General features: G+C 46.1%; 1 long non-coding RNA gene across 1 annotated transcript; it reads left to right on the forward strand.

Moving 5' to 3' along the window:
• The first annotated feature begins 6362 nt into the window (after positions 1–6362).
• LOC131478265 (uncharacterized) lies at positions 6363–14270 on the forward strand. Its single transcript, XR_009244388.1, has 2 exons — positions 6363–6440; positions 13827–14270. It is a non-coding gene; the product is annotated as an uncharacterized LOC131478265 (long non-coding RNA).
• The last annotated feature ends 797 nt before the right edge of the window (positions 14271–15067 follow it).

Below are 15067 nucleotides of genomic sequence, written 5' to 3' on the forward strand. Positions count from 1 at the left end.
AAAAATGAATTATTGTTCATAGATAATATTCTTGATTTGGATAACCTGTCTGGGTTCTCCAGTTCGCTGCACTTTCTTAAGATGATTATTTTAAATGGCCAAGCTTTATAAATCTCATTTCTTTATGGTCACTTGTTTGTACTTTATTCTGTTGCTTTCATGACGTCATGCTTCTCTGATTGCGTATGATCCTTGTATCCCTGTATCTGGTCTTCATAGATTGACCTTGACATAGCAAGCTGTACTTTAATTTTGTCATCATAGATTGTGAATGAGGCACGTGGGAAGATCCCCAAACAGGCTTTCTGCTGGAGTCTGGTTTGGCATCCGCATCAGTATTTGAGTGGGTCTGGAGCCTGAGTTCACAGCCTGGATATGGACTCTCGAGTGCAGCTTCTGTCCTGGCTCCACGATGCTGAGCCTGCTGCCATTAAGTCCTGAGGTGGTGTCACATCTTAGGTTAATGGAGACATTTCTGGAAACCGCATCTGCTGCGGCAGGTGTATGTGTCCACGAAAAAGGTATATAGACGATAGAGATGTAATTATGTGATAAATAAATGTAGAAATAGCATAGACAGACAGAAATGGAAATGACTACTGTCTCCGACTAAGGATTTTGAGCATAGAATGAAAGATGTTTACCATTTCTAGGTATAGAGAATAAATAGTCAATGGTGAAACTATATTAAAATATATTGGCATGCTTTTAAAATCTAAAAGAAAAAATGTAAATGTTATTGGTATCTAAAACATTGATAATCAAGAAGTCACGTTCTTTCTGCAACTCAAGTTCCTTGAAATAAATTTATATCAATGTGTAACTCTTTTTTAAGAGAATTGTATTTGTATACCAACAAGACACACCCTTCAGGGACTGAAAGTGGCCATATATGTACAGCCAGACTCTGGTAAAAGTTTCTTCCTACAGTTGTAAATACCATGAAGGAGACTCAACCCAAATCAGGCTGGCAAATATCATTTTCACGATGATATGTAGCTGGATCATAGAAGATTTATCATCTAGTTTTGGATTAATTAATACATACATTTTATTAACTCATGAATTCATACTGATAACGTATCACTTAACTCAAGCCCAAATTTATACTTTTGCAAAGATGGATAGTTTACTTTTTTCCCCACTCTTTTATGTTTTAACAAAGAATCAGCAATGGTTTTGCTTAGAAATTCTTAAAAAGATAAAGCAAATTCCCTTTCAGAGATAATTTATACTAGGAAATTGTATATGCCAAAAGCTAAAATTTCAGCAAACTGAATAGACTCAATGATTCTGTAAAACAATATGATTTGCTAACGTGTATTTTAGTGCAATTTAATATTAATATTCAAATATTTAGTACACTTTCATTTTTGATTATTAAAATAATCTAAAATTATAGTCTTAGCATGTTAGAGTTCTTGAAGTAGTTGATCATTTTTTGAAATATTTCATAAAGACTAAACTCTGAGGGAAAGTTCTGATTTCCAGTCGTCCTAATGAAATCTTCCAGTGGCGAGTGTCAGGACTCACATCATTTCCGGTGTGTCTTGTTGATACTGTCTCCCATCCTCAGCAGCAGAACGCAACAGCTTCAGGGCCCCAGTATCTTCCCGTCTTACTCTTACTTGAAGGAGAAGACACGTTACTAATTCACCCAAGCTTGGTTGTCAATTTGGCTGTGCATTTGCTCCTATACTACCTGAAAACGTAACACCTGTTTCTTACCTATCCCCAGGAGAAACAAGATTTTATTGAGATGTATTTCAATAATTAGGATAGGATGTTGATCACAATTTGGGCTCTGCGTATACCAGTACAGGTGAAAAATCATAGCAGAGAGAGCATCTAAGCTTTTTTTTTTTTCAAAATGTTTCAAGCAAAGAGCATCAGTAATATGTTAATGAATTTAAAAGGACATCAGTGGGACCAGTGTGGTGTCATAGTAAACTAAACATCCACCCTGTGGTGCTGGCACCATGTGGGTGCTGTTTCCTGTCCCAGCTGCTCTAGTTCAGGTCCAGCATTCTCCTTATGGCTTAGGAATGCAGCCAAGGTTGATCCAGGTCCTCAGGCCCATGCAGACTGGGGGTACCCAGGAGAAGCTCCTGACTCCCAGGTTCAGATATGCTCAGCTCTGACCATCCCGGCTCCTGGCTTTGATCACTTCAGCTCTGGCTGTTGTGGCCTTTGAAGGAATGGATCAGCAGATGCAAGATCCCCCTGTTTCTCCTTTGCTGTGAAAATCGAACTTTTGAGTAAAAGTAAACAAATCTTCAAAACAGAAATATCAATAAGAAGAGAGATGTTTCTGTAAATCCTTCAATAGCATCACATTGAAAGCTTGACCTGATTATATATGCTCTTCCAGTGTAAATAACATTGACTGTGGGCACAGGCTTTGGCGTTAGACCCCCTGGGGCCGGGCTCCTGTTGTTCAGTGTGCTCAGGGACGGCCATCCCTGCTCTGCTTAAGAGACTCAGAAATATCTTGCAATCAAATTGATACTTAGAATTATACTGAGATTAAGTGGTTTTGCTTCCTTCATCATATGTGTGCTTACTCAACGTTAATTCTGATTATCTTTTGCTCCTTGATGATAAAGTCAATATGGCTCAATATATTTTCTTTATATTCAATAAGATAGTGAAATATGTTAATATAGTTTCTCTTCACAACATGATAAAAGTTTGCAGTAAATGTTTCTTTGTCAAATCATAAATGGAGAAAGCTGATGTTTATAAAAACAGTTTTGAAAAAAAGATTCATTTCTTTTATTGGGGAAAGGCAGATTTACAGAGAGAAGGGGAGAAAGGCACCCACTGTTTCACTCCGCAAGTAGCCTTAATGGCTTGAGCTGAGCCAATCCAAAACCAGAAGCCAGGAGCTTCCTACTGGTCTCCCACGTGGATGCAGGGTCCCATGGCTTTGGGTAATTCTCCTCTACTGCTTTCCTAGGCCAACAGCAGAATGCTGGAAGGGAAGCAGAGCAGCCAGGACATGAACCAGCGCCCATATGGGATGCTAGCGCATGCAAGGCAAGGATGTTAGCCATTAGGCTACCATGCCGGGCCCAAAAGCAAATTTTTATTTTTAACAATTCTACATGTATGTGGAAATAGAACAGCAACTTCTTTGAGGGATAATAATATAAAAGTTTCCTATCTAGATTTTCACTCATGAGAACTCCAAAGAAATGGAATATAGAATAGTTGCACACAAAATGAGATATCCCATTGAAATCTTGCTATACTTTAATGGCTTCAAAAGTTGAAAGAAGCTGTCTATAATTAGGGAATGATAAGTTTTATGTCTTAATTCCATGCATTTGTTTTACCTGAAAGTTTTGTCAGATCACAACTTTACTGCGTCTGTATCTAAAGTGATGATTTAATTCATACAGAGTCTCAACATGTATAATTAAAATCATTTCAGCATGTGTCTCTAGCACTGTCATTTAAATCTTGATAGTCTAAAGCCTTTGGTAGAGATGACTAGAAATGAATCCTGCACGTGGACCCTTCCAGTTCTGTGGCCACTGCTCTAGCGTGTACAACCCCTGGGGCTCCTACTCCTCCTTTGTTTTCTAACAGACTGTGTATTGGAGTGTTCCTACTCTCAACTTTTTGATCCTTTACTGTCATAACAATTCCGTTTTGTAGGACATTGGTCTTCTCTGACGCTTAAATATTGTTTTGTGTTCTTTCTGGTTTGCATATGCTAAACAAAAACTGGGATTGATGGTGTCTTGGAGAAAACACTTGGCTTCAGCCCTTCAAAGAAAAATGTTGCATTAAAGACAGTGTTGGTAAGCTGCAGAGTCTCAGAAGTTTTTATGAAATATTAGCTATGCTGGAGCAAAAAACAGCATTCTTAGTTATGGAGCTGACAATTATCATGTCTGTTAACATGACATCATGCATATTCACATTTCTTAAATTACTCTTTTTTTTGTGTTTTGGAGTTTTAAAATCATTTTTATTTGAAATGTCAGGCCCACACATTGCCTAAATGACACTTTTTTCTGTTAAGTTTGATTTATTTTTCTTACAAAATCAATATACAGAGAAGAGGAGAGACAGAGAGGAAGATCTTCCATCCAATGGTTCATCCCCCAAGTGAGCACAATGGCCGGGCTGTGCAGATCTGAAGCCAGGAGCCAGGAACTTCCTCCAGGTCTCCCACGTGGGTGCAGGGTCCCAAGGCCACAAGCAGGGAGCTGGATGGAAAGTGGGGCTGCTGGGATTAGAACCAGCGCCCATATGGGATCCTGGCTTGTTCAAGGTGAGGGCTTGATGCTATGGGATGATTAAATTGTGTGATTTGGTGTTTGCAGAAATACATTTTGCAGATTATCGACATTCTTCAAGAGAAGAAATAACATAATATGTAGAGTTAAAGGGATCAAGTCATTTTTCCTGTAATGGATATGAGTGGATGCCTTATTACAATGAGTTTCAATATGGTAATGACATTTAAAATCGAATTAGAGTTGAGAGGTATGTAAATAACTAGCATGTTCAGTTGCTAATGATGATAAAATAATTCTTTAAAAATTTATGTATTTACTTATTTATTATTGCAAAGTCAGATATACAGAGAGGATGAAAGACAGAGAAGAAAATCTTCTGTCCGATGATTCACTCCCAAAGTGGTCACAGAGACCCGAACTGCGCCTATCCAAAGTCAGGATCAGAAATACCTGACGTGTCCTGAGTGCGGCCCAGGCCGAGGGCTCTGCCCTGAGGGCGGGCTGCCTGGCAACGCGGGGCGCATGCGTGGAGTGCACGTGGGTGTTGGCTGGCCTCTCGGGACCCGCGGCCTTGCGGTGGGTTCAACTTAGGCGAAACCCGGAAGGGTTTCAACATGGCTTCTCCTCCCTGCCCGGCGGAGGTGAGTGAAGCGACATGGAGGAACAGGAAGCGAAAGGCAGTAGTGGTAAGCGGGGCGGCCAGGGCACCGCTCCAGAAGGAATGAGTATTATCATGGAGAGGGCACACGTGACAGGCCCCGCAGGCGTCTGCGAAATGTCGCCCTCGGACCCAGCGTGGAGTGACTGGGTCCGAGTCTTCCCGCTGCCCTTCCTCCCTGCCACCCTCTTGTCCTGTGTGGCCTTACTGGAAGTGAACCGATGAAAGTTCCTCCGAGGGGGTCAGACCCGAGTCGTCAAGTTCCCGGGGTACGGGCAGGGCTGTGTGCCCTGCTCCCACACACACATGGGCTTATTCCTAGCTTCCTGGGGCTCGATCTGGCAGCCCTTCTTTCTCATCATTGCAGAGAGCTCTCTGTGAGTGGGCTTGAAGTTTAGGCCCATTTCCTAAAAGATCTTCATGCGGTAGAAGGAACTTGCCCCACACCAGTTTCACGGGCCAAAGAGAGAGCTGTCACAAACATGTAAGAAATGAATCAAACATGTTGGTAGGGCAGCTGGAAACCTACTCCCCATACTTTTCCTTTAGAATCTCCCTGTGTTTGTCCCGCATCACCACGGATACTGTGCAGCTGGCTGTCACTGAAGGCAGGCCGCAGCCTTGATGAACAACAAACTTCCGTAGTGCCCAAAGGTAAAACTGTCCCCAGCCGGGCCCAGCGGCGTGGCCTAGCGGAAAGTCCTCGCCTTGAACGTGCCGGGATCCCATATGGGCGCCGGTTCTAATCCCGGCAGCTCCACTTCCCATCCAGCTCCCTGTTTGTGGCCTGGGAAAGCAGTCGAGGACGGCCCAATGCATTGGGACACTGCACCCGCGTGGGAGACCCGGAAGAGGTTCCTGGTTCCCGGCATCGGATCTGCGCGCACCGGCCCGTTGCGGCTCACTTGGGGAGTGAACCATCGGACGGAAGATCTTCCTCTCTGTCTCTCCTCCTCTTTGTATATCTGGCTGTAATAAAATGAATAAATCTTAAAAAAAAAAACTGTCCCCAGCCATCTGGGATGGATAAGTTCTTTCTGTGACACCACATATGCCTGTCACCACCACCTCCCTTAACATCTCTACTCAATTAATCTCCTTACCCGGCTCTCTTCTGTCCCACCTCCCTCTTTTCTTTTTTCCGGTAAGTCCTTCCTCACTTTCTTCCCTCGCTCCTTTTATATTTAAAATTGTCTTTTACTGATTTCAAGGGCAGAGAACTAGAGACCTCTTGGCCATGCCTCAGGGGCTGGTAAAGGCTAGAACCCTGCCAGACCAAAGTCAGGAACTATAACTCAGTCTAATTCTCCTGTGGGTGGCCCCTGCCATCCTTTGTTGCGTAACTTTCCAGGCTGTGTATCTGGAAGAAGCTGGACTGGGAATGCAACTGGAAGTCAAAGCCCGATGCTGTAATGTGGGTTGTGGGTGTCGCAAGTGGCCTCCTGCTCGCACCTCACTCTTCCCCCTAGCTCTCATCTATGATGCACTTTTTAGCTTTATTCAAGACAATTCACTTTATTCAAAGTTGGGTAATTGTTTTTTTTTTAAGATTTATTTATTTTTATTACAAAGTCAGATATACAGAGAGGAGGAGAGACAGAGAGGAAGATCTTCCGTCCGATGGTTCACTCCCCAAGTGAGCTGCAACAGCCGGTGCTGCACCAATCCGAAGCCAGAAACCAGGAACCTCCCCCGGGTCTCCCATGCGGGTGCAGGGTCCCAAATCTTTAGGCCGTCCTCGACTGCCTTCCCAGGCCGCAAGCAGGGAGCTGGATGGGAAGTGGAGCTGCCGGGATTAGAACTGGCACCCTTATGGGATCCCGGGGCTTTCAAGGCGAGGACCTTAGCCACTAGGCCACGCTGCCACTGGGCCCCAAGTTGGGTAATTTGTGATTCCTGAATTCACCTTTCTAATCTAGAAGAGGAGCTGTATAGATAACAAGTCAGTTGAATACCATATCCTCACAGGATGCCCTCAATACACCATGATCTTGAAGGAATTCATGACAAGAAAATGCAGTAACTCAGGGCTGACAACAGCAGAATTTTCCACTACCTTTTCCAGACGAAATGCTCTCAGAACTTGACTGCAGGTAAGAAATGAACATCAGGCCAGCAGAGACACCACTGTCTTTGTGGTTGTGTCCATGTCATTGTTTTCTCTTGTGTGACGCTGCTGTCTTCCTGCTGGACGCCTCTGCTCTGAAATCTATAGCTGCCCTTCTCACCAGCTTCCCTTGTCTGGGCTACCCTGCCACCCTTGTCCTGGGTCTTGCTATCAGCCTGTCACTGTCATCCATCCACACCCCTGCAGACCACTGACCCGTTAATGTGCTTAGTTCACCCCTACCTTTAAAGCGAAGCAAACCTTCACTTTTTAAAGAAAGATTTGTTTTATTTTTCATTGGAAAGGCAGATATGCAGAGAAGAAGAGAGAGAGAGGAAGATCTTCTGTGGGTTGATCTACTCCCCAAGTGCCCACAATGGCCAGTGCTGTGCCGATTCGAAGCCAGGAGCCTGGAACCCCTTCTAGGTCTCCCACACGGGTGCAGGATCCTAAGACTTTGGCCCATCCTTGATTGCTTTCCCAGGCTACAAGCAGGGAGCTGGATGGGAAGTTGGGCCACAGGGATAGAACTGGTGCCCATATGGAATCTCAAGGTGTGGAAGGCAAGGACTTTAGCCACTAGGCCATGGCACCAGACCCCACACCTTCCCTTCTTGCTGGATGTAAAATGGAATGGTGAGGAGGACTCAGACCATTCCCAGGCCGTTTCGGCATGTCTTCAAAGACTCTCAACACTGGCTGAACGTGGGCATTTCTCTCTGGATCCTCTGAGGCGACGGTCTGAAGGATAGCACTTCTCTCCCTCAATGAGACCTGCTGAGCTGGTCCAGCATTCTGTGAGGTCCAGAGGCTGCAGAAGCGGTTGGGCCCCAATCCCATTGTCCCTCGGTTTCTTTCTGCTGAGCTATTTGTTCCAAGTTCTGTTCTGCTGCCTAGGTTGGACATTGCCCTCTTGCTCAGCTCAGAGCAGTGCCAAAAGAGATCATCAGGGTACAGTGGTTAAAATCCCTCTTTTCATTGTGGCTTCCTCTCAAACACTAAGACACCCACTGGGTCACTGCAGGAGCCACCCACGCTCCCCCCTGGAGAGCAGCTGCTTGGTTTGCCACTGAGAGGACTCTCTCTGACTTAGGTTCAGAAGCCCAGAGACTTTTCTTTCATTCAGTGTGATATTTGATGCTTTGCTGCTATTCCTGGGCGATGGATAACCCACTGGGGCCCAGGAAAGGACAATAGGTGTGTCTGGCATGATGGCGCAACTGTCCGTCCTCTGCCCGCCAGTGTCTGGATCCCATATAGATGCTGATTCATGTCCCAGCAGCTCCACTTCCCATCTAGCTCCCTGCCTATGGCCTTGGAAAGCAGTCAAGGACAGCCCAAAGCCTTGGGACCCTGTATCCACATGGGAGACCTGGAAGAATCTGGTTCATGGGCCCGGCGCGAAAGCATAATGGCTAAAGTCCTCGCGTGAAAGTGCCAGGATCCCATATGGGCACCAGTTCTAATCCCGGTCCTGCTTCCCATCCAGCTCCTGCCTGTGGCCTGGGAAAGCAGTCGAGGACGGCCCAAAGCCTTGGGACCCTGCACCCGCATGGGAGACCCAGAAGAAGTTCCTGATTCCTGGTTTCTGACTTCTGATTGGTTCAACTCCAGCGATTGTGGCTACTTGGAGAGTGAACCATCAGGTGGAAGATCTTGCTCTCTGTCTCTCCTCCTCTGTATATCTGCCTTTCCAATTGGAAAGAGAGGAATATCTTCCATCCGATAGTTCACTCCCCAAGTGACTGCAATGGCCGGTGTTGTGCCAATCCGAAGCCAGGAACCAGGAACCTCTTCCGGGTCTCCCACGCAGGTGCAGGGTCCCAAAGCTTTGGGCCATCCTCGACTGCTTTCCCAGGCCACAAGCAGGGAGCTGGATGGGAAGTGGAGCTGCCAGTATTAGAATCAGCACCCATATGGGATCCCGGTGCATTCAAAGCAAGGACTTAAGCTGCTAGGCCACGCTGCCGGGCCCAATAAATAGAAATAAATCTTAAAAAAAAAAAAAGAATCTCCTGGTTCTCGCTCCAGATTGGCTTAGCTGCAGTGATTGTAGCAATTTAGGGAGTGAAAATCTACAAAAAAGAATGTGATCCTCACTCAGATATACCCTGCTGTGAGATGGGTGTGATTCATTGGGCCCCACTCTGACTTGGCAGGAAGAGCTCTCCATGTCTGCCACCCTTGGCTCCCAAAATAAAGTCACCAGCCAGCCCACAATGACTAATTTGACTCACCAGGCTTACAGATATTAGGAAAAGGGAGTCTTAGTTGGGGAAGATTCAATAGTCCAGTTACTAGACTGACATCAGCTACTAATGACCACCTTGGTATGTGGTCCTTTGGCCTACCATGAGTTGAACAGCTGGACTTAAGAACTTTTCCGTTTAGAAAAGCACCCTGAGACACAGACTTGGCTCTGAACCGGGCTTAGCTCTCAGACAGATTCACCAGAGAAATGCTTCCCCTGGTGGCATCTTAGGGAGCCCATCAAGTGGGTGGCGCAAAGCTGGCCCTTGTGACAGGAATCATTTGAATCACAGAGTGCGAGAGGTATAATTGTGTGGGTAAGGTAGGGCATCCTGCTCCTGGCCCAGCTCCATTCCTGAACGTACTTCATGACCCAGTTAGTAGATGCGAACTTGTCTAGCATCTTCTGATTTAGAGGCTTCCCATTCCTGGTTACCAGGTCACTAGGTCAACAGGACTGTCCTCCTCCTGGGCTGAGGAGGGCAGAGAAGTTGGGAGCTGGCAGGGAGTGAGAGGAGCTCTCTCCTGTGTCTGCTTTGTCTGCACCCATCAAGTGCAGGCTTTCTGAAGTCGAACGTGGGTGGTGGTTGCAGTTCTGACTCCCCAAGTAGGTTGTTTGGCTTTGCTGTGGCTCGGGACTTTTTTTTCTGGCAAGTGGAGATGAGAGGGCACTGTACCATGAGCAGTGGCTAAATCCTTGCCTTTGCGTGCACTAAGATCCTATTTGGATGCCGGTTAGTGTCCTGGTGGCTCTGCTTCCCTTACAGCTCTCTGTTCGTGGCCTGGGAAAATAGTAGAAGATAACACAAAGCCTTGGGACCTCACACCCATGTGGGAGACCCAGAGGAGGGTCCTGGCTCCTGGATTCAGATGGACTCGACCATTGCGGCTGCTTGAGGAGGAACTAACAGATGGAAGACCTTTCTCTGCCTCTCCTTCTCTCTGTAAATCTACCTTCCCAATAAAAATAGGTAAATTAAAAAAAAAAAAAAGAAAAGAAAAAGGAAGAAAGAAAAGAAAAAGAGAGACGAGAGGCAGGCATTTTTGTGTCTGGATTTATGAGGATTAAATGAGGGAAGGAATTTAGCAGCACTCAGATCAGTGTCCAGAGCCGGGAAACCCAATTCTAATTGCAGTGTTAGGGATGATGGTGATAGGGTGCATTTCCTGGTTTGTAATGTCAAAGGCAGATTTGGTCACTCTCCCTTATCCTTCCACCCATTCAACCCTGAGATGTCGTCTTCTGGGGAAATGTCTATCAACTATTCCTAGTCTTTGTTGGTTGGGCCTCTATTATGATACACCAAGTTAAGCTACTATTTGCAATGCCAGGATCACCTAGCAGAGAGCCATTAGAGTCCCAGCTGCTCTGCTTTCCAGTTAGCTCCCTGCTGTTAAGTCTGGAGAAGCAGCAGAAAATAGCCCCAAGTCCTTGCCACCCTTGTACGATACCTGGATGTAGCTCTGAGCTCCTCCTGGCTTTAACTTGGACCAGCCCTGCCCATCGTGGGCATTTGAGGAATGAACTAGTAGATGGAAGATATCTCTGCCACTCTTTCCTTTAAATAAATAAATAATAAAATTTAAAAAATTGTTTAGTTTTATTGGAAAGGCAAATAAAAAAAAAGAGAGAGGAGAGACAAAAAGAAAGATCTTCCATCTGCTGATTCACTTCCCAAAGTGGCTGAGCTAATTCAAAAGCCAGGAGCTTCCTGTGGGTCTTCCAGATGGGCATGGGGTGCCAAGGCTTTGAGCCATCCTCCTCTGCTTTCCCAGGCCACAAACAGGTAGCTGGGAGGGAGGTGGAGGAGCCAGGACATGAACCAGCACCCATATGGGTTCCCAGTGTCTGGAAGGTGAGAGTTAGCCAACTGAGCCATTGGGCCAGGCCCAAATAAATAATTTTTTTTAAAAAAGTATTTATTTATTTTTATTAGATAGGCAGATGTACATACAGAGAGGAGGAGAGAGAGAGGAAGATCTTTCATCGGATGGTTTACTCTGTCAGTGGTCACAACAGCTGGAGGTGAGCTGACCTGACCTGAAGCCAGGAGCTTCTTCCGGGTCTCCCATATGAGTGCAAAGTTCCAAGGCTTCCCGCCATCCTCCACTGCTTTCCCAGGTTACAAGCAGGGAGCTGGATGGGAACAAGACCACGGGGCTTAGAACCAGTGAACATAAAGGCAAGGACTTTAGCCGCTAGGCTCCTGTGCCGAGCCCCAAATAAATAAGTATTTTTAGAAGATTCAAAACTCAATATTGTAATTTTTTAAAGAAAAAAAAATTTCTTAATTATTGGAAAGTCAGATACACAAAGAGGAGAGACAGAGGAAGATCTGTCCGCTGATTCGCTTCCTAAGCAGCCGCAATGGCCGGAGCTGTGCCAATCCAAAGCCAGGAGCTTGAGGCCTCTTCTGAGTTTCCCATGCAGGCGCAGGGTCCCAAGGTCTTAGGCTGTCCTCGACTGCTTTCCCAGGCCACAAGCAGGGAGCTGGATGAGAAGTGGGGCAGCCAGGAATAGAATCGGCACCCATATGGGATCCTGGCACATGCAAGGCGAGAACTTCAGCCACTAAGCCACCATGCCAGGCCCAGTCCCTATCTTCTGCTGGCTGCAGATCTTTGTGTGTTAGGGGGGGAGCAGAAACCAAATAATTTTTTTCCTGGGGTTGCACCTGGGACAGTATTTTCCTCTAAATATGAAATCAGTAGGATTGCTTGATAAGCTCCAGCTCACACAGATCCGGGAGGAAGGGCCCTCCCAAACTTTGTAGGAGGAAGGAAGATCAGGGAACTGGTGGACTGAGCAGTCGTGGCCTCAGGGTCTTCACTGCTGCTGTGCCCTGGTAGTCTTGGCCTGTGACATATTCCCTAAGTGAGCCTTAGGAAGAAGGGTTGCGGGGGTGAGCAGGTGCAAGTCAACCTGCTGTCTGCCCCAATCACAGGCTGACCCACACCCTACCCGTGGGCATTTCCTGGCCCCAAAGGGAACTACTCGGGCATCACTCCCTCAGCTTCCTCCCATGATAAGAATCCATTTCCCCACCAACTCTCCCGTTCAATCACTGAGTCAGACAACTGCCCTCTGAACAATCTGATGAGACCATCACTCCCGTGTTTAAATCCATCCATCAGCTGCCCTCAGGACAAAATTCTTAGCAGGATTACAAAACTCAGGCCTCTGAGATAGGCTTTGCAATATTTTCAAAATACTGAGACAATTTTAAATTATCCCAAGTTATTTAAACTTGATAGGATCTACACTAAGCTATTAAATGTGATTAACCCACCTAGCTTGTATGACCTGTGAATTCCAAAGAAACTGTTTTTCTGTAGCATTGCTTTGCCCTAAGGGAGTAGGCCAGCTCTCCAACTTAGGAGTCTTGGTAACCAGGTTCATCATGGCCTATAAGGAGAGGAGGAACAGGTGAGTGGGCAGGAATGGTATAGATGAGATCCCTGATCATACCAAAGAAAACCCAGGAATAGCTCATGCCCATCGGAAGTCCTGCTGTATATGAAAATGGTGTGATTTGGGATTGGAGCCGGATGCCTAGTGGCTAAAGTACTTGCCTAGCACATGCCAGGATCCCATATGGGCGCCAATTTGTTTCCCAGCAGCCCAGCTTCCCATCCAGCTCCCTGCATGTGGCCTGGGAAAGCAGTCGAGGATGGTCCAAAGTCTTGGGACCCTGCACCTGCATGGGAGACCCAGAAGAGGTTCCTGGCTCCTGGCTTTGGATTGGCTCAGCTCTGGCTGTTGTGACCCTTGCAGAGTGAATCAGCAGACGGAAGATCTTTGTCTCTGTTTCTCCTCCCCCCTCTATATCTGACTGCAATAAAAATAAATTTTCTAAAAAAATGATGTTATTTCCAAACTCCTTTTAATAGACTAAAAGGAATGTAAGTACAAAAAAAAAAGGCATAATATGTGTGGACATCTAAAAGGTAGGCTTTGGTGGCCAGCATGTCAGCACAGGGACTTTTTTTTTTAAAGATTTATGTATTTCTATTACAAAGTCAGATATACAGAGGAGAGAGACAGAGAGGAAGATCTTCCACCTGATGGTTCACTCCCCAAGTGAGCTGCAGTGGCCGGTGCTGCGCCGATCCAAAGCCGGGAACCTGGAAGCTCTTCCAGGTCTCCCACGCAGGTGCAGGGTCCCAAAGCTTTGGGCCGTCCTCAACTGCCCTCCCAGGCCACAAGCAGGGAGCTGGATGGGAAGCGGAGCTGCCGGGATCAGAACCAGCACCCACATGGGACACCAGCGCGTTCAAGGCGAGGACCTTAGCTGCTAGGCCACGTGGCCAGCATGTCAGCACAGGAGCTTAAGATGCTACTTGCAACACTAGCATGGCAGTTCAAGTTCCAGCTGCATTGCTTCTCATCCATCTCCCTGCTAATGCATCTAGGAAAGTGGCAGCAGACACAGTACTTAGGTCTTTGCCGTCCAAGTGGGAGATCCAGACGGAGTTCCAGGCACCAGGCTTCAGCCTGCATCAGCTCTGGCCTTTTCGGGAATGAATAATGTTATTTCTCTCTCACTCTGACTTTCAGCCAAATGAATAAATCTTCAAAGGGAAAGCTTTGAAAGCTTGGTAGCAACATGAAGCATCACAAATGTTGTCTTACTTAGGGAAATGCAAATATCCGCAAAATCAGAGAAAGCGCGGAGATGCAGATCTTCTATCCGGGTCCAGTGGACCAGAGGCTCAGATTCCATTTCTCTCACCCCATGTGTGTGATCATCTGCAGGCTCTGCAATCTTTCTGTGACAACCCACGCAATGGGAAATGGCCACAGTAAGGCCAGGTCCTCTGAAAAACTCTGGAACATGTCTATAACATGACCTTTGCCATGACCTTGGATTCTTGGAAAGTTCCAAAAGAGGAGAGAGAGGGCTTCTGTCATTCTAGAATGAGATCTTTCCTTTTACAGCTCCAGCAATAAGCAGTGAGCTGATTGACCCAAATGGTTTTCTTTAAACAAATTCGAAGGATCTGCTCGCTTGATTCCACTATTCCTACTAGGGGGGGTATGGCTCTTGCTTGGTTGAGCCAAGCTGCTAAGTGGGATACAGTTCTTACTGACTGGATAGTTTAGGGTGCATGATGTTTAAACTGACTGGGTCATCGTGTTCTGCACCACCGTAATGGATTGAATGATTCCTACCGTATACCATATACTCTTACTTGATTGGATGATTGTTACTAAACACAGCTAGCTGCTCCCCTCTTCCACACGTTGTGGAATGGGACATTCCACTGGTTGGTGCCGGGACTCCTGAACTCAGACTCATTTTTTTGGGATAGATTTGGTCAATTTGAAATACTGTCTGAATTTCAGCTTTCCTACTTTTAAAAAAAAAGATTTGTTTTTATTGTAAAGTCAGATTTACAGAGAGAGACAGAAAGATCTTCCATCTGTTGGTTTACTCCCCAGGTGTAAACTGAGCTGATCCAAAGCCAGGAGCCAGTAACATCTTCTAGGTCTCCAACGTGGGTGGAAAGTCCCAAGGCTCTGGCCCATGCTCAACTGCTTTCCAAGGCCACAGGCAGGGAGCTGGACAGTAAGTGGAGCAGCTGGGACATGAACTAACACCCTTATGGGATTGCAGAGCATGCAAGACCAGTATTTAAGCTGCTAGGCCCAGCTTTCTGAGGTTTTTTTTTAAGATTTATTTATTTTTATTGAAAAGGTAGACATAAAGACAGGAGAGACAGAGAGGAAGATCTTCCATCCGATGATTCACTCCGAAACCAGTTTTTGATTATTCAACTTAATTCTATTTTCCTTTA

This window comes from Ochotona princeps, chromosome 29 (assembly GCF_030435755.1).
Source record: "Ochotona princeps isolate mOchPri1 chromosome 29, mOchPri1.hap1, whole genome shotgun sequence".
Lineage (NCBI taxonomy): Eukaryota > Metazoa > Chordata > Mammalia > Lagomorpha > Ochotonidae > Ochotona > Ochotona princeps.